This window comes from Eschrichtius robustus, chromosome 9 (genome assembly GCF_028021215.1).
Source record: "Eschrichtius robustus isolate mEscRob2 chromosome 9, mEscRob2.pri, whole genome shotgun sequence".
NCBI classification, from domain to species: domain Eukaryota; kingdom Metazoa; phylum Chordata; class Mammalia; order Artiodactyla; family Eschrichtiidae; genus Eschrichtius; species Eschrichtius robustus.
This window is the reverse complement of record NC_090832.1, coordinates 31,937,319-31,962,929: the sequence shown is the minus strand read 5'-3', so window position 1 is coordinate 31,962,929 and position 25,611 is coordinate 31,937,319. Positions and strand designations below refer to the sequence as shown.

The 25,611-nt window shown below is 37.5% G+C and overlaps 1 protein-coding gene across 13 annotated transcripts in view; it reads left to right on the top strand.

The window, feature by feature from the left end:
* The window catches only part of AKAP7 (A-kinase anchoring protein 7), a 148,682-nt gene that overhangs the window by 119,200 nt on the left and 3,871 nt on the right, over positions 1 to 25,611 (top strand). For 3 of the 13 annotated variants that reach the window (XR_011074922.1, XR_011074920.1, XR_011074921.1), the window contains one exon: positions 2,551 to 2,661. The exons of the other annotated variants lie outside the window; for them this stretch is intronic. The gene's annotated coding sequence lies outside the window, so the exon portion shown is untranslated. The remainder of the gene's footprint in view (positions 1 to 2,550; positions 2,662 to 25,611) is intronic. 13 annotated transcript variants of the gene reach the window in all.

The window sequence follows — 25,611 nt, the reverse complement described above, 5'->3', positions numbered from 1 at the left end:
CATGGCTTTTCTAACTGTTGGCTTTCTCGTATAGGTAAAATAGCGATAATAATAGTAAGCTTTTGATTTAAATGTGTAAAGAAAAAAGGCACATAATAGGCAGTTAATCGTAGGTTTATTATTATTAAAAGGATCCATAAATATAACTATTACAACTAAAGTTATGTGCTACGTGTCATGGAAACATAAGTATGCAGAGTCTTGGGACTTGGTATGCAGGACTTAACTAGGTCTTAAAAGAAGTTGGTGATGAAGGAACGTGGCTATTCAGCCTCTAAGGCTCCTGGGAAGAGTCTCTAAGCAGCGGTGATGGGGGCAGCTCTGGTTTCATCCTCAGAGAGGAGCAGTGGACACCGTGGAGATCATCTCTCATCTCCTTCTAACCATCTTTTTGGTGCCTTGCTTTCCCCAGGGACATCAATCTTGCCTTCAGGGAGTCTGGAGAGGAAGCCCAGTGCAGTAGTGATTGTCTTTTGTCCACCCCGTACCACATGTGTGTGTTTCTACCCGATTCCTGAAATTCCTTTGACTGGGAGCAATTCTTCCCTATTTAGGCATCAAGAGCTTGAGAAGCAAACATCCACTGCTGGAAGAAATGAATTTACACTTACAGACCACCAGCAATTAATTACTCAATAAGTTCAAATGCTCGTTTAATCTCCTATTGGAGGAATTCACATATTCAGAGAACTTGAATGAACAGAGGATATCACCAGAGAGAACTTAAACATCATTTGATTTTTGTCTGAATGCTTTGTGGAAGCCTCTAGTAAATTGATAGTCTTAGGTCATCGAGAAAAGGAAAGTATATCCTAAACAATTACTTTTCTCCGTCATTCTTCCCGAGGCGAAAGCAATACAGTTAGGAGTTCACCAAGCTTCATTTTTTTTTTGGTTTAAAATATAACGAGACCGTGTGTACTGAGCACAGTGGGCGGCACAGGCAAGGGCCATGGGGGCTCAGGCGACGGGTGTTTGGTGAGGACTGTAGTGGCCAGGGTGCTGGGGCAGCGCCTCTCCCCTCTCTGTGGACTCACACCGTCCCCCTCAGAGCCTCTCAAAAGTTCTGTGGGGACAGCAGAGCAGGATGACTTGCCGCATTTTACAGTTGGGGAAACAGTTCGAGTGCTCGGAACTCAGTGCTTGAACGCGTGCTCGGTTTCTTTATGCGTTTTTATTATATGCCCGGAAGAATAGCCAAGGATGACTGTAAATGATCAGTTTTCTCCTGATTTTATTTTAACGCTTAATCTTCTCATCTTCAGGTTTTCTTTAGCACGGAACACTCTTTACTTGACCCACCATCGTTGCTGGTGTGATACCCATTCGACGGGGTCCACAGTTTTCTCAGTACTCACAAGCCAAATACATTGACCAAATCGTCCTGTGCACCTGGATTTTCATGGCCAGACTTTAAAAATTAGGTCTTGGAAGCCATGAAGGGAAATGAAGAGAGGCAGTTTAACCTACTTTATGTGTTCGCTAGTTGAGTAACTAGATGGTAAATTTTATAACGTAAAACGTCCTCTGCATGCTCATCCCCAAAGCGTTTGCTTTTGGATTGGGCAGCTAGCTGAGGTAAAGTGAGCTACATTTTGAATACTTTTAAAAAAATCGGATTTCTTTCAACCGGTGGGTGATATTTCAAGTATTTGTGATGTTCTTGATCACATTGTAGTTATGCTTAGATTTCGTCCCTGTCACTAAACTAAGCTTGATGACTGGAAGCATGAGCGGGGTTGTGAAAATCTAATTTTCTTTAACATTATACCTCATGAGTCAAAATAAGCAATTCCTTGAAGACAAGCCTTAGTAATTTGTGTATATCTCAGAATCTAGAAGTGTAATTTGATGTTACTAGATGCTCTAGAAACAAGACATGTACAAACTCCACAGCGTGTCCTACAGGAGCCTTCGTGGTCTCTCCTGTGTACATTCCCAGCCTCATCATTCTCCCTCCCTGCCACCTCCTCAGTCACCTTATACTAGACCGAGTTCTGCAGTTTCCCAGACAGGCCAGCCTGGTCTTCCTTCCCTGTCATGCCTGAGAAACACTCATTTCACAAGATCCAGCTCAAGCATCACCTCCAGCATGAAACTTTCTTTTGATATTTTCTCCTCAGTAGAACTGATCCCTCTTTTCTTTATGGATCCACTCTGTATTGTACATCTTTCCGTCAGAGCATTCACGAGCCCTTATTTATTAACACACACTTCTACCTCTACTCAGTTGCAGGTTTCCTGAAGGCAGGGCCCATGCTGGATTCATTTCTGTTTTCGCAGCAACAATGCTGATCACAAATAGGGGGTGCTCAGTGACTGTGTGGATGGAAGGAAGGAAGGAAGGAGGAGAGCAAGGGAGAAGGAAGACGGAAAGAAGGAAGGGATTGTACTACATTAATCAACATCCATTACTTAGTCTAAAAATTTCAAAAAAAGTAAAATAAAAATTTCAATCTGCTAGCGAAACCTTCTGAATCTTTCTCTTTTCCAGTCAACCAATCATTAAATGATGTGGTGTTTCTCACATGTATACCTTCATTTCCCCAGGACGAGGGTGCACCAGGGAGCTGTGGAGTATCTGCCGGGGTGTGGGTGTCCTGGATGAACTCATCTTCCTGATTTCGAGTGGGAGCTATGGATTCCCATCACTTCTGTGTGGTATTGTTAGGCAATTTATGTAGCCTTTTGTATCTCATTGTTCTTACTTGTAATATGGAAGAATAATACTTATTTTACCTCGTAAGATTTCTTTGAGGACCAAATGAGAGAATGTTTCTGAAGGCACTTTGGAAAGTATGAAGTGTTACCTAAACAGATGGAAGGATGCATTCCTGCTATTGCTATTTAGTGACCTGGTACCGTGGGGTTTTTCTTAGCCTTTGGAACCTTCTGATCTGGGTGTGTCCTTATTGCTTATAAAAGAGGTAAAGTGATATCTACAATTATGATTTATTTCACCAGTTAGATTAATGGCAACATTTATGCTGCTCATCTACGTTGGTGAACGTTGCCTTCAAAACAGGAAAGTGACCTTTATTTCTGCTTGAATCAACTCCCAACCTGGAACGTCAGCCTAGAAACAAAAATATATATTATCATGAGAAGGTGTGTTCGTCAAACAAGTGAAAATTAATTCTAGTTAGTCGTACTTTTAAGTTTTATGTAAAACTCTCTTAAATAGAAGATAATAAATTACATGAACATAATAATTTTAAGATTCAAGGCTCATTTTAAGGCTCATTTCCTAGCCTCCTTGTTTTTCTGCCAGACAAGAGCATGATTATTTGAAAATCTGTGCTTTTGACATGTTTGAAACTTATTTATTTCTTCTTTGTCATAAGAATAATTTTCCAATGATAGCCGTACTTCTGTTGATACTTCTTTGCACCAGGACTTGTGTTTGGAACGTCTGCTTCTTTGATCACTGCTCAAATTGCACTCCTCAGTCATCTTTGCACAAAATGACATATAGTGGTCCTGAGCAAACAGTCAGGGATATTGAGAACTCCTTATATTCCTACCTGAACAAATACAGGAATCAAAATTTAAGGAGGAAACAACCACAGTTTCCATTGAGTAGAGAGCAATTTATGATATAAAACAGCAGATAGACAACTACAAACAATACAAGGCAAAACGAGTGAGCAAAACAAACCACAGTGAGTACAGTGCCCCTTGGAAATAGATTTCAACAACAGAGTGACGGTAATCACTTGTCAGTCAAGTACTGGGTACCAATTTAGTTTGCAGTCTTTGAGCAGATTGGAGCAAGTGATACGTGTCTGATGCCCTGAGGAGGAGAATTAAAATGATTTGGCTTTATTCATGCTCAGAAACTACCCCAGTCTCTTTCACTGGAAATTATTTTCAAATTTTGATGTTGAGCACAAGAGAAAAAATATGATTCAGAAGGAAAGCACTTGAGAATCTGAGGCCTGCAGCTGGGAGAGATCGCAGATATCACAGTTGAGATGTGTATCTTAGAACAGAGAGAGGAGCTGAGAAAGTCATCCTTATTACTAGCTACCATGCTAATTGCAAAGAGTGATAGGGTGCCAGTCCGTTCAGCGAGTCCACGTGTTGGATAAACCTCTCAATAGCTCCTCATCATGGGGAAGAAATTGTTCTCATTAGTATTTTTTTAATTGAGGTATAATTTACATACAGGAAAATTCACTCTTTTTGTGTGTGTACAGTTCTATGAGTTTTAATCAACACATAGAGTCATATAACCACCACCACAGTCAAAATTGGGAACAGTTCCATTATCCTTCATATGCTCTCATGCCCCTATATAACTCCTGTCCTCATCCTCAGCCCCTGGCACCCACTGATCTGTTTCAGTACTGATGGTTTTGCCTTTCCCAGAATGTCAGAAAGATGAGATCACGCAGTGTGCAGCCTTTTGACTCTGGCTTCTTTCACTTAGCATAACGCACCTTAGATTCATCTGTGTTGTTGCACGTGACAGTATTCATTCCTTTGTATGGCTGAGTACTATTCCATTGGGTGGATATACCACAGCTTATTGAGCCATTCACCAGTTGAAGGTATTTCAGTTGTTTCTAGTTTGGGGCATTTATGAATAAAGCAACTGCAAACATTCATGTGTGGGTTTTCGTGTGAGCATATGCTTTCATTTCACTTGTTTTCAATTCTAGCTAGGAATGAGATTGCAGGGTTACGTGGTAAGAATATAGCCAACTTTCATAAGAAAAACTCTTATTAGAGATGTCCAAACTTTTTACAAACCAGCTATGCCATTTTTGCATTCCCACCAGCAACGGGAGTTCCCCTTGCTTCACATCCTCACCGGCACTTGATACTGTTTATCTTTTAAATTTTAATTTTAGTGGATGAGTAGTAGTATCGCATTGTGACTTTAATTTGCATTTCCCTGACGGCTAATAATATTGAGTATCTTTTCACATGTTTATTGGCCATCTGTATATCATTTGTGAAGTAATGCTTTGATTCTTTTTGGCTGTTTTTTATTTTATTTTATTTTATTTTGTCTTACTAAATTGTTGGAGTTATTTTTGAATTCTGGATACACTTTCTTTATATGTATTATGTATATATTTTTGCAAATATTTTCTCCCAGGCTGCAGTTTGCTTTTTTTGCCTTAACAGTATCTTAAGAAGAGCAAAAGTTTTACATTTTGATGAAGTCCGATTTAACCTTTTTAGGGAATATATTGTGCTTTTCATGTCCTATTTAAGAATCTTTGCCTAATCCAAGGTTACTGAGAAGTTCTATATTTTCTTCTTAAAGACTTTATAATTTTAGCTCTTATAACAGGTCTGCGATCCACTTTGAGTTCATTTTTATATATGGTATGAGATAAGGGTTGAGGTTCTTTTTTATACATACCATTGTCCTAAGCACCATTTCTTGAAAAGATTATTCTCTCTGTTGAATTGTCTTGGTACCTTTGTTGCAAATCAGTTGGCCATATGTTTGTAAGTCTGTTTCTGGATTTTGTTTTGTTTCATTGATCTGTATGTCTGTCTTTATACCTATACCACACTGTCTCTATTTCTGTGGCTTTATATGAGTCTTAAAAATCAGGTAGTATAAGTTTTCCAACTTTGTTCTTTTTTAAAAAATTGTTTCAGCTGTCTTAACTCCTTTACATGTTCATATGCCTTTTAGAATTAACTTGACAATTTCTATGAAAAGGCCTGGTGAGGTTTGGATTGCAAAACTCTGTAGTTTTGCATTTATAGAGCAATTGATGGAATATTGACGTCTGAACAATATTGAGTCTCTCGATCAATGAGTATAGCTTATTATCTCTATTCAGGTCTTATTTAATTTCTTTTAGGAACTTTTGCAGTTATTAGCGTTTAGGTGTTGCATACATTTTGTTGAATTGTACCTAACTGTTTCACATGTTATGCTGTTAAAATGATTATCTTTGAAAGATATCTTTCTGTTATTGATTTCTTATTTGACTCCATTGTGCTTCAATCAATGCACTGGATGAATGTAATAATTTAAAATTTACCGAGACTTGTTTTATGGCTCAGAATATGATCTCGTTTTGTAAAGGTTTTCTGTACACTAAAAAGAATGTGTGTGTTTCTGTTGTTGGGTGGAGCGTTCTATCAGTTAGGTGGTTTTGGTTACTAGTGTTCACATCTTATGTGTTCTTACTGAATTTTTCTCTCCTTGTTTTGTCAACTATAAAAGTGGCCTTGAAATCTCAAAGTGTAATTGTGGATTATCTGTTATACTTTCAGTTTTATTGGTTTTTGCTTCAGGTACTTTGAAGCTCTTATTATTAGGTGCATACACATTTAGGATTTTTATATCCTCTTGATGAACTGACTCACTTATAATTGTAAAATGTCCCTTTTTATGGCAGGTAATATTTTTTTTCCTGAAACCTGCTTTGTCTGGTATTGATTCTCTAGTTTTCTTTTGATTAGTGTTAGCATGATACATCCTCTTCCATCCTTTTACCTTTAACCTTTCTGTGTCTTTATATTTGAAGGATTTTTTTGTTGACATCACTACTGATTCATGTTTTTTATCCAAATTAACAATCTCTGACTTTTTATTGGAGTATTTAGAGCATCTAATGTTTTATATGATGATATGGGTGAGTTTTTTTTTTCTTTTTATTTATTTATTTTTTCAACAGCAGGTTCTTATTAGTTATCCATTTTATACATATTAGTGTATATATGTCAATCCTAATTTCCCAATTCATCCCACCACCATCAACACCCCCCTCACCCCCCCAGTTTCCACCTTTGGTGTCCATACGTTTGTTCTCTAAATCTGTGTCTCTATTTCTGCCTTGCAAAATGGTTCATCTGTACCATTTTTCTAGATTCCACATATGTGCATTAATATACGATATTTGTTTTTCTCTTTCTGACTTACCTCACTCTGTATGACAGTCTCTAGGTCTGTCCACGTCTCTACAAATGACCCAGTTTTGTTCCTTTCTATGGCTGAGTAATATTCCATTGTACACATGTACAACATCTTCTTTATCCATTCGTCTGACGATGGGCATTGAGGTTGCTTCCAAGACATGGCTATTGTAAATAGTGCTGCAGTGAACATTGGGGTGCATGTGTCTTTTTGAATTATGGTTTTCTCTGGGTATATACCCAGTAGTGGGATTGCTGGGTTATATGGTAGTTCTATTTTTAGTTTTTTAAGGAACCTCCATACTGTTCTCCATAGTGGCTGTATCAGTTTACATTCCCACCAGCAGTGGAAGAGGGTTCCCTTTCCTCCACACTCTTCCCAGCATTTATTGTTTGTAGATTTTCTGATGATGCCCATTCTAACTGGTGTGAGGTGATACCTCATTGTAGTTTTGATTTACATTTCTCTACTAATTAGTGATGTTGAGCAGCTTTTCATGTGCCTCTTGGCCATCTGTATGGCTTCTTTGGAGAAATGTCTGTTTAGGGCTTCTGCCTATTTTTTAATTGGGTTGTTTGTTTTTAAAATATTGAGCTGCATGAGCTGTTTATATATTTTGGAGATTAATCCTTTGTTGATTCATTTGCAAATATTTTCTCCCATTCTGAGGGTTGTCTTTTCATCTTGTTTATGGTTTCCTTTGGTGTGCAAAAGCTTTTAAGTTTCATTAGGTCTGATTTGTTTATTTTTGTTTTTATTTCCATTACTCTAGGAGGTGGGTCAAAAAAGATCGTGCTGTGATTTATGTCAGAGTGTTCTGCCTATGTTTTCCTCTATGAGTTTTATAGTGTCTGGTCTTACGTTTAGGCCTCTAATCCATTTTGAGATTATTTTCGTGTATGGTGTTAGGGAGTGTCCTAATTTCATTCTTTTACATGTAGCTGTCCAGTTTTGCTAGCACCACTTATTGAAGAGACTGTCTTTTCTCTATTGTATATCCTTGCCTCCTTTGTCATAGATTAGTTGACCCTAGGTGTGTGGGTTTATCTCTGGGCTTTCTATCCTGTTCCATTGATCTGTATTTCTGTTTTTGTGCCAGTACTATATTGTCTTGATTACTGTAGCTTTGTAGTGTAGTGTGAAGTCAGGGAGTCTGATTCCTCCAGCTCTGTTTTTTTCCCTCAAGACTGCTTTGGCTATTCAGGATCTTTTGTGTCTCCATACAAATTTTAAGATTTTTTCTTCTAGTTCTGTAAAAAGTGCCATTGGTAATTTGATAGGGATTGCACTGAATCTGTAGATTGCTTTGGGTAGTATAGTCATTTTCACAATATTGATTCTTCTAATCCAAGGACATAGTATATCTCTCCATCTGTTTGTATTATCTTTAATTTCTTTCATCAGTGTCTTATAGTTTTCTGAGTACAGGTCTTTTACCTCCTTAGGTAGGTTTATTCCTAGTCATTTTATTCATTTTGTTGCAGTAGTGAATGGGATTGTTTCCTTAATTTCTCTTTCTGATCTTTCGTTGTTAGTGTATAGGAATGCAAGAGATTTCTGTGCATTAATTTTGTATCCTGCAACCTTACCAAATTCGTTGATTAGCTCTAGTAGTTTTCTGGTAGCATCTTTAGGATTCTCTATGTATAGTATCATGTCATCTGCAAACAGTGACAGTTTTACTTCTTCTTTTCCAATTTGTATTCCTTTTATTTCTTTTTCTTCTCTGATTGCCATGGCTAGGACTTCCAAAACTATGTTGAATAATAGTGGCAAGAGTGGACATCCTTGTCTTGTTCCTGATCTTAGAGGAAATGCTTTCAGTTTTTCACCATTGTGAATGATGTTTGCTGTGGGCCTTTATGATGTTGATGTAGGTTCCCTCTATGCCCACTTTCTGGAGAATTTTTATCATAAATGGGTGTCGAATATTGTCAGAAGCTTTTTCTGCATCTATTGAGATGATCATTCGGTTTTTATTCTTCAATTTGTTAATATGGTGTATCACATTGATTGATTTGCGTATATTGAAGAATCCTTACAGCCCTGGGATAAATCCCACTTGATCGTGGTGTATGATCCTTTTAATGTGTTGTTGGATTCTGTTTGCTAGTATTTTGTTGAGGATTTTTGCATCTATGTTCATCACTGATATTGCTCTGTAATTTTCGTTTTTTGTAGTGTCTTTGTCTGGTTTTGGTATCAGGGTGATGGTGGCTTCGTAGAATGAGTTGGGGAGTGTTCCTTCCTCTGCAATTTTTTGGAAGAGTTTGAGAAGGATGGGTGTTAGTTCTTTTCTAAATGTGTGATAGAATTCACCTGTGAAACCATCAGGTCCTGGACTTTTGTTTGTTGGAAGATTTTTAATCACAGTTTCAATTTCATTACTTGTGATTGGTCTGTTCATATTTTCTGTTTCTTCCTGGTTCAGTCTTGGAAGGTTATACCTTTCTAAGAATTTGTCCATTTCTTCCAGGTTGTCCATTTGATTGGATAGAGTTACTTGCAGTAGTCTCTTATGATGCTTTGTATTTCTGTGGTGTCTGTTGTAACTTCTCCTTTTTCTTTTCTAATTTTATTGATTTGAGTCCTCTCCTTCTTTTTCTTGATGAGTCTGGCTAAAGGTTTCTCAATTTTGTTTATCTTCTCAAAGAACCAGCTTTTAGTTTTATTGATCTTTGCTATTGTTTTCTTTGTTTCTATTTCATTTATTTCTCCTCTGATCTTTATGATTTCTTTCCTTCTACTAACTTTGGGTTTTGTTTTTTCTTCTTTCTCTAGTTCCTTTAGGTGTAAGGTTAGATTGTTTATTTGAGATTTTTCTTGTTTCTTTAGGTAGGCTTGTATAGCTATAAACTTCCCTCTTAGAACTGCTTTTGCTGCATCCCATAGGTTTTGGATCATTGTGTTTTCATTGTCCTTTGTTTCTAGGTATTTTTTGATTTCTTCTTTGATTTCTTCAGTGATTTCTTGGTTATTTAGTAACTTATTGTTTAGCCTCCATATGTTTGTGTTTTTTACATTTTCTTCCCTGTAATTTATTTCTAATCTCATAGCCTTGTGGTTGGAAAAGATGCTTGATATGATTTCAGTTTTCTTAAATTTACTGAGGCTTGATTTGTGACCCAAGATGTGATCTATCCTGGAGAATGTTCCGTGTGCATTTGAGAAGAAAGTGTAATCTGCTGTTTTTGGATGGAATGTCCTATAAATATCAATTAAATCTGTCTGGTCTATTGTGTCATTTAAAGCTTGTGTTTCCTTAGTAATTTTCTGTCTGGATGATCTGTCCATTGGTGTATGTGAGATGTTAAAGTCCCCCACTATTATTGTGTTACTGTTGATTTCCTCTTTTATAGGTGTTAGCAGTTGCCTTGTGTATTGAGGTGCTCCTGTGTTGGCTGCGTATATATTTATAATTGTTATATCTTCTTTTTAGATTGATCCCTTTATCATTATGTAGTGTCCTTCCTTGTCTCTTGTAACATTCTTTAAAGTCTATTTTATCTGATCTGAGTATTGCTACTCCAGCTTTCTTTTGATTTCCATTTGAATGGAATATCTTTTTCCATCTCCTCACTTTCAGTCTGCATGTGTGCCTAGGTGTGAAGTGGGTCTCTTGTAGACAGCATATATAGGGGTCTTTTTTTTGTATCCATTCAGCAAGCCTGTGTCTTTTGGTAGGAGCATTTAATCCATTCACATTTAAGGTAATTATCGATATGTATGTTCCTATGACCATTTTCTTAATTGTTTTGGGTTTGTTTTTGTAGGTCCTTTTCTTCTCTTGTGTTTCCCACTTAGAGAAGTTCCTTTAGCATTTGTTGTAGAGCTGGTTTGGTGGTGCTGAATTCTCTTAGCTTTTGCTTGTCCATAAAGCTTTTGATTTCTCCACGGAATCTGAATGAGATCCTTGCAGGGTAGAGTAATCTTGGTTGTAGGTTCTTTCCTTTCATCACTTTAAATATATTGTGCCACTCCCTTGTGGCTTGTAGAGTTTCTGCTGAGAAATCAGCTGTTGACCTTATGGGAGTTCCCTTGTATGTTATTTGTCGTTTTTCCCTTTAATAATTTTTCTTTGTCTTTAATTTTTGCCAATTTGATTACTATGTGTCTTGGCGTGTTTCTCCTTGGGTTTATCCAGTATGGGACTCTCTGTGCTTCCTGAACTTGGGTGGCTGTTTCCTTTCCTATGTTAGGGAAGTTTTCGAATATCATCTCTTCAGATATTTTCTTGGGTCTTTTCTCTCTCTCTTCTCCTTCTGGGACCCCTATAATGTGAATGTTAATGTGTTTAACATTGTCCCAGAGGTCTCTTAGGCTGTCTTATTTCTTTTCATTCTTTTTTCTTTATTCTGTTCTGTGGTAGTGAATTCTACCATTCTGTTTTCCAGGTCACTTATCTGTTCTTCTGCCTCAGTTATTCTGCTAATCCGTTTTTCTGCCTCAGTTATTCTGCTATTCCTTCTAGTGTATTTTTCATTTCAGTTATTGTATTGTTCATCACTGTTTGTTTGTTCTTTAATTCTTCTAGGTGTTTGGTTTTTAATTCTTCTATGTCTTTGTTAAACATTTCTTGCATCTTCTCGATCTTTGCCTCCATTCTTTTTCCAAGGTCCTGGATCGTCTTCACTATCATTATTCTGAATTCTTTTTCTGGAAGGTTACCTATCTCCACTTCATTTAGTTGTTTTTCTGGGGTTTTATCTTGTTCCTTCATCTGGTACATAGTCCTCTGCCTTTTCATTTTGTCTATCTTTCTGTGAATGTGGTTTTCGTTCCACAGGCTGCAGGATTATAGTTCTTCTTGCTTCTGCTGTCTGCCTTCTGGTGGATGAGGCTGTCTAAGAGGCTTGTGCAAGCTTCCTGATGGGATGGACTGGTGGTGAGTAGAGCTGGGTGTTGCTCTGATGGGCAGAGCTCAGTAAACTTTTAATCTGCTTGCCTGCTGATGTGTGAGGCTGAGTTCCCTCCCTGTTGGTTGTTTGGCCTGAGGTGACCCAGCACTGGAGCCCACAGGGTCCTTGGTGGGGCTAATGGTGGACTACGGGAGGGCTCAGGCCAAGGAGTACTTCCCAGAACTTCTGCTGCCAGTGTCTTTGTCCCTGCAGTGAACCACAGTCGCCCCCGCCTCTGCAGGAGACCCTCCAATACTAGCAGGTAGGTCTGGTTCAATCTCCTATGAGGTTACTGCTCCTTCCCGCTGGGTCCTGATGCGCACACTACTTTGTGTGAGCCCTCCAAGAGTGGAGTCTCTCTTTCCCCCTGTCCTGTCGAAGTCCTGCAATCAAATCCCGCTAGCCTTCAAAGTCTGATTCTCTGGGAATTCCTCCTCCCATTGCTGGACCCCCAGGTTGGGAAGCCTGACGTGGGGCTCAGAACCTTCACTCCAGTGGGTGGACTTCTGTGGTATAATTATTCTCTAGTTTGTGAGTCACCCACCCAGCGGTTATGGGATTTGATTTTATTGTGATTGTGCCCCTCCTACCATCTCATTGTGGCTTCTCCTTTGTCTTTGGATGTGGGGTATCTTTTTTGGTGAGTTCCAGTGTCTTCCTGTCGATGATTGTTCAACAGTTAGTTGTGATTCTGGTGTTCTTGAAAGAGGGAGTTAGCTTACGTCCTTCTACTCTGCCATCTTGAACCAATCTCCCAATATGGGTGAGTTTAAATCACCCAGTTTGCTTGTTGTTTTCTAGTTGTCTGATCTCTTTTTTCCCTTTTCTCCTCTTTTATTGCATTACTTTATATTAAGAAGTTTTAGGATTTCATCTTAGGTTCATTATTAGTTTATTAGTTATGCCTCTTTTTTGTTTTTACTTTAGTGGTTGCTCTAGATTTTCAAAATATACATCCTTAACTTACAATCGTGTGCCTTCAAATAATATTATGCCACTTCACATTTAACGTAAGAAGCTTATGACAATTATTTCCATTTTCCCTTAGTCTTTGTGCTGTTGCTACCGTATACTTTATTTCTACGTATTTTATAAACCCCATTTAAAACAGTTATTTGTCTTTTAAGGAGATTAAGAATGAAAGAAAGTCTTTTATTTTCATCTATATGTGTACAGTTTTTAGTTCTCTTTTCATCTTTGAATAGATCCAAATTTTCATCTAGTCTCATTTTCCTGCTGCCTTAACTTTTTCCTTTAACATTTCTTCTAGTGCTAGTTGGCTGATGATGGATTAATTCAGCATTTATATGTCTGAAAAAAATATTTCTGTCATCCTCACTTTTAAAATGTAATGTGTCCAGATGAAGAATTCTAAGTTGCCTTTTCTTTTTCTTTTAGTAAAGATGTTGTACTAGTGTATTTTGGCTTGCATTGTTTCTCATGCATAAGTCTGCTGTCATTCTTGTCTTTGTTCCTCTGTATAATGCATCCTTTTCCCTTTGGCTGCTTTTATGATTTTCTTTTGTTACTGGTTTTCAGCAATTTGATCATCATGTTCCTTGGTGTGATTTTCTTCACATTTCTTATACTTGATATTTTCTGAGCTTCTTGATTTTAGGATTATGGTTTTTATTTCATGTCAAACATTTGGGCCATTTTTTCTTTATATGTATATTATATTATATATATTTCTTTATATATATATGTGTGTTTTGCACTCCCCTTCTGCTTTCCTTAACATCCTCTGCTGATATAATTGGTCCAATGGCCAGTATTCCTGTTTCTTCACTCTCTCTGTAATGTGTCCCTTTCTTTCCTATTGCATTTACCACAGTTCAGGTCCTCATTGTTTCTCTTTTTGTCTATTGCAAAACTTGTCTCTATTTTGCCTCCTCTAGTCCTTCTTCTATATTCCACGTGGGCTATCACAGTGAGTTTTCTAAAATATGCTATGCTTAAAATCCTCAGTGGCTGCCTATTGCCTATAGAATGCAGTTAGACTCCATAACATGGTCCATAGGGCCCTTCATCCCTACCTGCTCTGTAGCCTTCTCCCTGCACCATCCCTGCCCCACCCATGGCACTCTGAACTCTTTATTCCAGCACCATGGAAGTACCTCCAGTTCCCCAAGTGAATCGTGCATTTCCATCTTCTGTGCACATACCCATGCCTTTGTTACGTGTGGAAAACCTTTCTGCTTTCCCTTACCCTGTGCCTGTAAATGCCTATTCACTGAGCTGACATACCTTCTCTGTGAAGCTTAAACTTGTTATCCCTTCCCACCTCCATTGGACCCAGAACACATGTTCTGTTAGAGCATTTCACCCGTTGTTTTGCAATCATTGTTTATTAGTCATCCTCCTAGGCCGACCTCTGTGTGGTCAGAGACTATATCTTATTTCTTGTTAAATACTTAGTAATGGCACGTAGTAAGCACTTAATAAGGTGTTTGAGTAAATTAATGATTGGTATTTAGTACGTATTGAGACCATTCTTCTTAAAATAAATTGAACTCAGATTTAATCATAACAGATGTATAAAATGTACTCATAAAATGATTATCCTACTTTGGTAGCCTGCTACATTCCAGGCACATTGTGAGCCATGTTCCATACCTTATCTCTTACGTTTACAGTAGCAATGCAAGGTGTATTATCCTCGCAGCTGGCCCATTGATGGGAAATTTAAATTTGGAGAGATTGTGAACAAGCCTGTGCAGATAGAAAATGGCAGAATTGGATTTCAAAGTCATATGTATATCATGTTTTTCCCTCCTTGCACACATATTAGGAGTTCTGCCACATCACCACTGATAGTTCTATCACATCATCAAGGTTTCCAATGAGAAATGACAGCATGACAGCAGAAATTGTGTAAAGAACAATGTGGGACCATAGTGTGAACTCAGAAAACTGATGTTACAGACCGAAACAGAGAAGTCTATCTAAAAGGCTATTGTGTATGTCTGGAAAGAGTTCTTTGGTAGACTGTTTTTGGCCTACAAACATCCAGGGCATATGTCGTGTCCCACCTCTGATATGACCATATGAAGGGCAGTCTTGAGGGTACCAGTCATAGAAATCATCCTCAGCCATATGATTTGGAGGTTCCTACAGGGATGTGTGAGGGGGCTGGCTTCAGATGGTGACTCGGGGAACAGTGGAGGGAAGGGAAGACTCTGGAGGTACCAACTGTGTTAGCAAAAGACTCAAGGGGCTCAGTACCCTTAGTCATCATGACAGCTTTGGCTGGGGCCACCCACGTCATGCCTCTGCCCACTGAGGTTGCAGGTCACTGCCTTTTGGACCTTATCTCCTCTTTGGTTCCCCTCAAGGCTACTATTGATATTCAGTCTAATTGCAATCAACTCCAACCCCTCCAATTTAAAAATGGTGAGGGTGGAGTGTTGGAGTATAGTGCTCTCCAGAACCCCTGGGGGCTGTCCTTTTGTGCATAAAGCATCATCATTTTAAACATTTATTCTGTGCTACTAAATCAAGAATAAAACTTCCAAAGGCAGGATTCTTTCCTCTTTGGACTTTATATTCTAGAAAATATTTAAAATATGGTTTTGTTGTTTTAATTCTAACATTTTCTGGTGTGTGTGTGTTGGGGGTGGGGGAGAGTTCTGGTATTGACAAGAAGAGGGGAGCTTTCTTTTCAGCAGCTCTGTTTTCCACAGTGTTGGCAGACAAGTGTCCGAGGACGGTGTCAGTTTAAATGTGTACTTGGGGGCAGTTCTTGACCTGTCCCTCATCTCTGATGAGTTGCAGGTGGTGTGCAAGGAAGCTGAGCATGCCACCTCAACTTTCTGAATAGCCTGTAGATCTATATTTAGTGTTTCTTTTAGTCTATGTAAGTGAAAGAAAACGTAAGCTCAGCTAAAAAGGATTTTGCTTCTAAGGAGGATACATTATGCTGCAGGAATGAGAAGGGCAAAATTGTGCAGGTGATGGGACGGTGCTTAAGAAGGCTTGGTTCAGATACCAACTCAAGTTTTTTGATACTTGGGATGTCAGCAAGTGAGAATATTTTTTTTCTAATTAAGACTATTATTTTTAGATCAGTTTCAGGTTCACAGCAAAATTGAGAGGAAGGTACAGAGATCTCCCATGTACCCTCTACCCTTACACATGCATAACATCCCCCATTATCAGCATCCCTCACCAGAGCAGTACATTTGTTAACAATTGATGAACCTTTGTGGACACACTGTAATCACCCAAAGTCCATAGTTTACATTACAGTGCACTCTTGGTGCTGTACATTCTGTGGGTTTGGACAGATGTGTAATGACACATACCCATCACTATGGTATCATAGAGAGTATTTTCACTGCCTTAAAAGTACTCTGTGCTCTACCTATTCATCCCTTTCTCCCCTCTCCCAACCCCTGGCAACCACTGATGTTTTTATTGTCTCCATAGTTTTGCCTTTTCTAGAATGTTACATAGTTAGAATCATACAGTAGGTAGCCGTTTCAGATTGTCTTCTTTCATTTAGTAATATGCATTTAAGGTTCTTTCATGTCTTTTCATGGCTTGATAACTCATTTTATTTTAGCCCTGAATAATATTGCATAATCTGGATGTACCACAGTTTATCTCTTCACCTAATGAAGGACGTCTGGGTTGTTTCCAAGTTTTGGCAATTATGAGTAAGAGTGCTATAACATCCCTCTCCGGGTTTCTGTGTGGACATAAGTTTTCAGCTCTTTTGGGAAAATACCAAGGAGCATGATTGCTGGATCATATGGTAAGAATATGTTTAGCTTTGTAAGACTGCCAAACTGTCTTCCAAAGTGGCCATACTATTTCGTTTTCCCATCAGCAATGAATGGGAGTTCCTGTTGCTCCACATTCTCACCAACATTTGGTGTTGTCTGTGTTCCAGTTTTTGCCATTCTAATAGTTGTATAATGATATATCATTGTTTTAATTTACATTTTCCTGATGACATATGATGTGGAGCCTTTCTTCATATGCTTATTTGCCATCTGTATATCTTTGATGAGGTATTTATGAAGGTCGTCAGCCCATTTCTATAAATTGAGGTATAATTGACATATAACATTATATTAGTTTCAGTTAGGCAGCATAATGATTTGATATTTGTACATATTGCAAAATGATCACCACAATAAGTCTAGTTAACATACATCACCACACATTGTTACAGGATTGTTTTTCTCATGATGAGAACTTCTATGATTTACTGTCTCAGCAACTTTCAAATGTGCAGTATAGTATTGTTAACTATAATTACCAGGCAGTACATTACATGCCCATGACTTATTTATAGCTGGAAGTTTATGCCTTTTGACTCCCTTAACCCATTTCACCTACCCCCAGCCCCCCGCCTCTGGCAACTGCTAATCTGTTTTCTGTATCTATGGGTTTGGGGTTTTTTTTAATTCCACATATAAGTAATATCGTACAGTATTTGTCTTTATCTGTCTGACTTATTTTACTTAGCATAAGGCCCTCTAGGTCCATCCGTGTTGTCACAAGTAGCAAGATTTTATTCTTTTTTATGGCTGAATAATATTCCACTGTATGTATGTACCACAGTTTCTTTCTTCATTCATCCATTGATGGACACTTGGGTTGTTTCCTTATCTTGGCTGTTGTAAATAATGCTGCCTTGAATATGGGAGTGCATATAATCTCTTTGAGTTAATGGTTTTTTTTTCTTTGGATAAATACCCAGAAGTGGAATTGTTGGATCACATGGTAGTTCAGTTTTTAATTTTTTGCAGAAGCTCCATACTGTTTTCCATAGTGGCTGCACCTATGCACATTCCCAGCAACAAGGATTCCCTTTTATCCACATCCTTTCCAACACTTGTTATCTCTTGGTTTCTTTGATAATAGCCATTCTGTCAGGTGTGAGGTGATATCTTATTGAGGTGTTGATTTGTAGTTCCCTGGTGATTAGTGATGTTGAGCACGTGTTCATGTACCTGTTTGGCCCATTTTTAACCAGATTGTCTGTCTTCTTGCTGTTGAGCTTTTAGAGTTCTTTGTATATTTTGGATAACAGTCCTTTATTATCCTTTATGTGTCTTTTGCAAATGCTTTCTCCCAGACTCTGGCTTGTCTTCTTATTCTCTTGACATTGTCTTTCACAGAGCAGAAGTTTTTAATTTTAGTGAAGTTCAACTTATCAATTATTTCTTTCATGGATCATGCCTTTGGTGTTGTATCTAAAAAGTCACTGCCATCCCCAAGGTCATCTAGCTTTTCTCTTGTGTTTTCTTCTAGAAGTTTTATAATTTTGCTTTTTACATTTAGGTCTGTGATCCATTGTGAGTTAAATTTTGTGAAGAGTTTCAGGTCTGTGTCTAGATTTATTTTTTTGCATGTGGATGTCCAGTTGTTCCAGCACCATTTGTTGAAGAGACTGTCTTTGCTCCATTGTATTGCTTTTGCTCATTTTTCAGAGATCACATTGATTACACTTGTCTGGGTCTATTTCTGGGCTCTCTGTTCTCTTTCACTGATGTCTTTGTCTATTCTTTTGCCAATACCACACTGTCTTGATTACTGTAGCTTTATAGTTAGTCTTGAAGTTGGGTAGTGTCAGTCCTCTGCCTTTGTTGTTCTCCTGCAATATTGTGTTGGTTATAATGTTTATTTTTGCCTTTCCATGTAAGCTTCAGAATCAGTTTGTTGATATTCACAAAATAATTTGCTGGGATTTTGATTGGGACAAATGAGAACTTTTAATGTGTTTGCACTCTTTCTCTTAGATCTTACATGGCATTGTAATGAAGATTTTTTTGGTTCTCTTTTAAAAACTATTAATATGATTTATTCTTGTCAGGACAAATAGGCACCTAGATATTGGCATTGGGTGGAGGGTGGTAATGGTTTCTGGAGCCCTTCATGTGATATCAGTTAAGCAATTATTGGGTCAGCTCGCACATAAAAACAGCTGACCCACATTAATGTTGACCTTAAATTATCCCAGTAGGTAGCACATATTCTTGCTACCACAAAGGAGGTCACTTATTTTCTTTTTTATAATCAGAGATATAAATTTTATCTATGTGCTGGCTTGGTATCAGCGATCTCAGGTAATATAAATAAAAGCTGAATCTTGGGTACATACCGTGGATTAATGATGTTACAACTCTTACAGAGAGTGGAATTGCTTCCTTCAAATTTGTTGAAAAGTTTCTTAAGTCTGTTCCTTTTAGGGACACTACTATGTTTGGTGGACTTGATAGCATTTCTCATTACCTTTCTTTTATATTTTTAGTATTCTCCTAAGAAAATGATTAAAAATATTCTGGCGGGGGATTTCTAAAAAAACAGTGTCAAAGAGAAAGATTAATCTGTCATTTTAAATAGGTATGATAGTAAGTAACCTTGGTAGACCAAGAAAGAATATTTTTGTCGAGAGGGTGCCGCATACATTGGGAATATTTTTTTAACATAAAAAATGCAGACATTTTATTTTATTTTTTTAAACTTTTTATTTTGTACTGGGATATAGCCAATTATCAATGTTGTGATAGTTTCAAGTGCACAGCAAAGCGACTCAGCCATACATATACATGTATCCATTCTCCCCCAAACTCCCCTCCCATCCAAGCTGCCACATAACATTGAGCAGAGTTCCCTGTGCTGTACAGTAGGTCCTTGCTGGTTATCCATCTTAAATATAGCAGTGTGTACTTGTGAATCCCAAACTCCCTAACTGTCCCTTCCCCCAGCCCTTCCTCCCTGGTAACCCCAAGTTCCTTCTCTAAGTCTCTGAGTCTATTTCTGTTTTGTAAATGAGTTCATTTGTATCATTTCTTTTTAGATTCCTCCCACTGGGAATATTTTTTGTGTGTACTTTTGTTGGAATATCGAATGATAAATCATGTACCTTGTGGTGACACATTGAACTGCCATTGTTAACTAGGCTTCAGGTAAAATGAATGCAGCCATTTATCTTAGAGGTCACTGTGGGAGACAGATGACTTTATTCAAGTAGTGGTCAAAAGAAAAATACTTTAATCTTAAAATGCCTCTTTCAATCAAGCTGAATTAAGTCTACTGAAAGTGGGAACACAAAAAGTCTCACTGGAACGAAGATATGCATTTCTTGAATTGCTGCGTTCTCTCAGGGCTCTGTGACGAGCCTTCCAATAGGCTTTTCCCTGGGCCAATGTTGATAGTCTGAGGATGCTTTGTGGAAATCATAGGTGGGGCAAGAATCCAGGACAGATCTGGAAGATTCATTTATAAATTTATTTTTTGTTGATTGGTTAATTAGTTTGTTATTGTAGATAGTTAATATTTGACCCATAGGCTGGATATTTTGGCGTACTGACCAGGTTCATCAAGCAGAGTGAGTAGATGGAGATTTTTCACATGGATATTTGGATTATTCTGGAATTCTCTGTTCTCAATTGAAATTTAATATTAAACTTAAATTTCTGGCCATCGTGTGCTATCCTTATAGGAAAATAGGAACATTTAAAAAGTGTTGCTGCTGCCTGCAAGGACTTTTAGTCCACAGTTCCCTTGAGCTAAATATTTATTGAGCTCTTATTGCCGTGCCATGGAGTAGCAGAGCAGGAGATAACCGAGAAGACTAGGACATGGTTTCTGCACTCAAGATGTGTCTTTAGCAGAGCAGATACTGAATCAGTAGTTGGTGAATAAATACATTGATAAGTAATGCTCATAATTTGTAAAGAAATTAAAAAAGGAAAACCAGCAGGACTTAGCTTTGTTCTCTGCTGTATCACCGTAGGCTAAAATAGCCGGGTATATAGTACGTCCTCCATGCACCCTTGTTGAATGAATGACCAAGCAACCATGTACTATACATGTAATCAGAGTTATAGTAATCCAGTGGAAGCTCATCCCTTCTGTCTGGGTTAGTCAAGGAAGGCTTCATGGAGTAGATGGGAGTTTAGTTGGTGAGAGAGAAGGACTGCCTAGAAATAAGGAATGGTGAAGAGGTTCCTGAGGAGATGCTGGCAGCTGACAGTGCAACAGTAGTAGGTGATCACCAAAGGTAAATTTTGGAAAGCCTTGGAAGGCAAGTTTAAATTTTCCTGTAGAGACAATGGAGAGTAAAAGGGATGTTCTAGAAATATTAATCCAGAGGTGTTATACTAGATGCATTGAAGAGGGGAGAAATTGTGAAGGGCACATGGATAAGACTTGGTGATGAAGTGGGTTGAGTAGGGAAAGGAAGGAGTTAAAGATGGTAATAATCTTGTTTTGAGCTTGGTTGTCTTGGTTAATAGTAAAAGCATAAACAGAAATATGAAAGTCAGAAGGGAAAATTAACTTTTTGTGGGAAGATTTTTGTGTTTTAAATTTCTTAATGTTTGAAGTAACGGGACACTTTATTGTGTACTGAGAGAAATCACTGAAGCACACACTTTTTGACCTGATATGCTTCTTGGAGACTGAGTAATGATTAGACTCAAATCCAACCCTATTATCTTACTGGTGATGTATCAGTAATATGATGAGTGATGTTATCTTAAAGCTGACTGGGGTCAGGAAGAGCTGCAAGAATGCACTCTCTGGTCTAGATGCAGAGCACAAATAGGGTGGCAGATGTAGAGAGTCATTTACAGTGTATTGAAGGGTACTTAAAAAGTATTTCTTCATGTGAAGTTTGATTTTCCCTCTTAAATTTGAAGAGCCACTATAAAATAGTTCCAGGTAACACATCTGGAGGTACATCTATACAGTATAAACACTGTGTTGTAAGATTAATAGAATTCTTTAAATATTAGGCAATATACTCATTCATTCTTACTAATAAAAATAGTCTAAACTTGCTCCCAAGTATGGTATTAGTAATGAATTTCTTTATCTTTCTTTTAATAATATCTTGACATATTTAGTTTAGTAAATTCTATATAGAGATCACTGAGTTAAAGCTTACTATCCAGGACTTTTGGTCATGGGCCTGGAGTACCATATTGTCACTTTTGAGGGGAGAGCAGTTGCTAAGGCCTCCCACTGTAGCGTGTCCAGATGGGCCTTTAACCCATCCCTCTTCTGCTTGGATGTTGCTAGGAATGATGGTTATAAGCATAATTGGCCTCGGACATGTGTTAAGGAGAAGTGGTGGGGCTCAGAAGGAGGGTTAGGAGCCAGTTCTCACCCTTGGCATATATGCTTTTGTATTCCAATCCCTGTTACATGTGAGGTTAGAAAATAATGTCCATCTTCCTGTTCACACCCTTTGTGTCTGCCTGTCCCAGACCTGAGGTCGTAAGTGCGGCATTGGGCTTTTGGCTTCTGGAGGTCATGGGTGATATTCCAAAACTGAGCTGATGTTTAATGTGTGAGCGTTCTAATTACTTCTTTTTTTCCAGCTTTATTGAGGTATAATTGACATATAACATTATATAAATTTAAGGTGTACGGTGGTGATGACTTGATACATTTATATATTGTGAAATGTTTGCTACAATAAGATTAGTTAACATATCCTTCACTTCACATAATTATAATTTTGTTGTTATGCTGAGAACATTAAAGCTCCACTCTCATAGCAACTTTCAAGTATAGGATCCAGTATTGTTAACTGTAGTCACCATGCTGTACGTTAGAGCCCCAGAACTTATTCATCTTATATCTGAAAGTGTGTTCCCTTGACCAACATATTTTCCGGGCCTATCCCCCTCAGTTCCTGGCAACCTCCATTCTCCTGTTTCTATATGTTCAGTGTTTTTAGATTCCATATGTAAGTGAGATCATACAGTATTTGACTTTTTCTGACTTATTTCGCTTAGCATAATGCCCTCAAGGTTTATCCATGTCACAAATGGCAGGATTTCGTTCTTTTTAATGGCTGAATAATATTTCATTGTATATATATATACACCACATTTTCTTTATCCATTCAACCATTGATGGACACTTAGGTTGTTTCCATGTCTTGGCCATTGTGAAATATGTTGTAGTGAACAGGGGAGCACAGATATCTCTTTGAGATAGTGATTTCATCTTCTTCAGATATATGCCCGGAAGTGGGATTGCTGGATCACATGGTAATTGTATTTTTAATTTTTTTGAGGAATCATCATACTGTTTTCCATAGTGACTGCACCAATATACATTCCTACCAATAGTGCACAAGGGTTCCCTTTCCTCTACATCCTCACCAGCATTTGTTATTTCTTGTTTTTTTTCATAATAGCCATTCTAACATGTGTGAAGTGATACCTGATTGTGGTTTTGATTTGCATTCCCTGATGATGAGTGATTTGAACACCTTTCCATGTACTTGTTGGCCATTTGCAGGTCTTCTTTGGAAAAATGTTTATTCAAGTTCTCTGCCCATTTTTAAATAGGATTTTTTGTGTTTTTGCTATTGAGTTGTATGAGTTCCTTATATATTTTGAATATGAACCCTTTATCGGATATGTGATTTGCAAATATTTTTTCCTATTCTGTAGGTTGCCTTTTCATTTTGTTGATTGCTTCTTTTGCTGTGCAGAAGCTCTTTAGTTTGATGTAGTCCCCCTTGTTGATTTTTACTTCTGTTGCTTGTTGTTTTGGTGCCATATCCAAAAAAGGCATTGCCAAGACCAAAGTCAAGGAGCTTTTCTCCTCTCCTATGTTTTCTTCTAGGAATGTTATAGTTTCAGGCCTTAAGTCCTTAATTCATTTCAAGGTAATGTTTGTGAGTGGTGTAAGATAAGGGTCAAATTTCATCCTTTTGAATGTGGATATCCAGTCTTCCCAGCACTACTTATTGAAAAGACTGTCCTTTCGCCATTATGTATTCTTGGCTCCACTGCCAAATATTAGTTGACCGTATATGTGTGAGTTTATTTCTGTGCTCTTGATTCTGCTCCATGGCCTAGTATATGTCTTTTTTTTATACCAGTACCATATTGTTTTGAAATCAGGAAGTGTGATGCTTCCAGCTTTGTTCTTTCTCATCATTGCTTTGGCTTTTGGGGGTCTTTTGTGGTTCCATATGAATTTTAGGATTTTTTTTTTCTATTTCTGTGAATAAATGCCATTGTAATTTTGATAGGGATTGCATTGAATCTATAGATGGCTTTCCATAGTATGGACATTTTAATGATATTAACTCTTCCCATGAACATGGGGTATTTTTCCATTTATTTGTGTCTTCTTCAATTTCTTTCATCAGAATCTTATAGTTTTCAGTATATAGATATTTAACTTCCTTGGTTAAATTTATTCCTAAGTATTTTATTGTTTCTGATACTATTTTAAATATAATTATTTTTAAAATTTCTTTTTCAGATGGTTCATTGTTACTGTATAGAAATGCAACTGATTTTTGTATGTTGATTTTGTATCTTGAAACTTTACTGAATTCATTTATTAGGTCTAACAGTTTTTTTGGGTGGAGTCTTTAGGATTTTCTATACACAAGATCATGTTATCAGCAAACAGAGACAATCATACTTCTTCCTTTCCGATTTGGATGGCTTTTTTTTCTTATTCTTGCCTGATTGCTCTTGCTGAGGCTTCCATTACTATGTGGAATAAGAGTGGTGAGGGTGGGCACCCTTGCCTTGTTTCTGATTTTAGAGGGAAAACTTTCAACCTTTCACCATTGAGTGTGTTAGCTGTGGGTGTGTCATATATGGCCTTTATTATGTTGAGATATGTTCCTTCCGTACCCAATTTGTTGAGAGTTTTTATTACAAAGGGATGTTGAATTGTGTCAAATGTCTTTTCTAAATATATTGAAATGATCATATGATTTTTATCCTTTATTTTGTTAATCTGGTGTATCACATTGATTTATTTGCATATGTTGAACCATTTTTATATCCCAGGGATAAATATCCCTTGATTGTGGTGTATGATCCTTTTAATGTGCTTTTGAATTTGGTTTGCTAGTATTCTGTTGAGGTTTTTGCATCTAAATTTATGAGGGTATTGGCCTGGGTTTTTTTGGTTTTTTCTCTTAGAGTACCTTACCTGGCTTTGATATCAGGGTAATGCTGACCTCACAAAATGAGTGTGGGAGTGTTATGTCCTCTTCGGGTTTTTTGTTGTTGTTGTTGTTTTGATGGTTTTTGTTTTTTGGTTTTTTTTGGCAGAGTTTGAGAAGAATTGGTGTTAATTCTTCTTTATTTTTTATTATTATTATTTTTTTGCCATTTTACGGTTTTCTTAACACAAACAAAACATGCACACGAGCTGTCTATTCATTTTCTTCGCTGCGCAGCCTGGCGTTGGGCTTGGTGACTCTGATGGCCAGCTGGGCTGCTCTCTCCACAATGGCTTTGCGGTTCTTGGAGGAGACGTTGTGCGCAATCTCAGCACAGTAAGATTTATTGCACATCAGCAGTTGGTAAAAATTCACCCATAAAGCCATACTGTCTTGAGCTTTTATTTGTTAGAGGTTTTTGATTACTGATTTAATCTTAAATTTGTTATTGGTCTGGTCAGATTGTCTGTTTCCTCATGAGTCAGACGTGAAGGTTGTACGTTTCTAGGAATTTATCCATTTCTTCTGGGTTGTCTGATTAGTGGCCTATAATTGTTCACAGTAGTCTCTTATGATATTTATTTCTGTGGTATCAGTTGTAATGTCTCCTCTTTCTTTATAATTTTGTTTGAGTTCTCTCTTTATCTTGGTAAGTCTAGCTAAACGTCTGTTGTTTTTGTTTTATCTTTTCAAAAAAAAAACCCTTATTTTCATTGATCTTTTCTACTGTTTTTCTATTTTCTATTTCATTTATTTCTGCTCTGATTTTTATGTCCTTCCTTCTGCTAACTTTGGGCTTAGTTCTTATATTTTAGTTTCTTGAGATGTCAAGTTAGGTTTTTATTTTAAGAGTTATTTATTATTTATTT